The sequence below is a fragment of the Manis javanica genome, chromosome 4 (genome assembly GCF_040802235.1).
Source record: "Manis javanica isolate MJ-LG chromosome 4, MJ_LKY, whole genome shotgun sequence".
NCBI lineage: Eukaryota > Metazoa > Chordata > Mammalia > Pholidota > Manidae > Manis > Manis javanica.
Window position 1 is genome coordinate 152,679,411 of NC_133159.1, and position 1,207 is coordinate 152,680,617.

At 44.2% G+C, this 1,207-nt stretch overlaps 1 non-coding gene across 1 annotated transcript; it reads left to right on the top strand.

Annotated features, from left to right (window-relative positions):
• Positions 1-773: 773 nt before the first annotated feature.
• LOC118968515 (U6 spliceosomal RNA) lies at positions 774-878 on the top strand. Its single transcript, XR_005056246.1, has one exon. It is a non-coding gene; the product is annotated as a U6 spliceosomal RNA (small nuclear RNA).
• Positions 879-1,207: the final 329 nt, after the last annotated feature.

Below are 1,207 nucleotides of genomic sequence, written 5' to 3' on the forward strand. Positions count from 1 at the left end.
AGACCTCCCTTAGAGAAATTTTGCTGATAAACTAAATTGTTCTCCATTCTCACTTCTCAACTTCCCTCTTGTCCAAACCTAAGAAGTAAGGTTGGTGACTGTGAAAACAACCCAAAAGCCCTGTGGGTGGAGAGCATATTTTTCAAGTGAGGTAACTTTGCTTCAGTTGAAGAAATTAAACAGGACAGTGGTGATTATTCAACTAAAAGAAACACCAGCGTGTCAAACTCCCGCTGCCTCCCTTTCCTTCAACATGGATTGTTGTGATTTCTGAGAAATGGTGTCACCCAGGAGCAGATGTTTGCTGGCCATGGTAGGGTGGATTTAGTTCTACTGAAGTCTCCTGAGGGAGTTCCTGCTGCCTGCAGCACCCCTGCTTGTTCAGAAACTCTGTTGGGTCAAGATTTGAGCTGAGTAATTGCTGAGTTGGAAGGAGAGTTGCATTATTAAACCTACCAACAGCAGGACAGGACTAGCTCTTCTGTATTAGTCAGATTAATGGAAGAAATGTTAAGTGAGACCTCATTTCTCTGGATGCTAACAGGGGTCCCAAACTTGGGAGGAAGCTGCATTAAGTACCCGACATTCTGTGGAGAGTGGTGAGGAGCCACAAGAGCTGGGGCCACGGGGACCTGTCAGACTTTGTTAAGAACCAGCTGAACTTGGCCCCCTTCTTTCTTGCCCTGAGGTCATACAACACAGAGGGGAAGAGCGGGAATGGGATCTCGTGGGGGATGCATAGGTCCTTTTCACAATAAAGGCAAATGATGGGAGTGCTCACTTGGGCTGCACGTATGTTAAGATTGGACCAATATAGAGAAGATTGGCATGGCCCCTGCACAAGGATAATGCAAATTTGTGAAGTGTTCCATATTTTTTTTGTATGGTGACAGTAACTTCACTTACTATGATGAGCATTTTGTGATGTATATAAGTGTTGAATCACTATGTTGTATACTTGAAAATATAATGTTACACGTCAACTATACCTCAATTAAAAATAAGAAAATAGGGGAAAAAGGACAAGTGATTGGAGAAACTTTAAAAAGAATCATTTATGGAGATTGGGGGGCACCTGAAGCAGGGCAAACTGGCATCACATTGCCAAGATGGATGCAGTATGGACAGTGGACTTGAGCCTCTGCTCCCTCCCCTTTGTAGATGGGAAGACAAGAATTAGAGTGAGGTCAGAGGGAGAAGGGAGGGA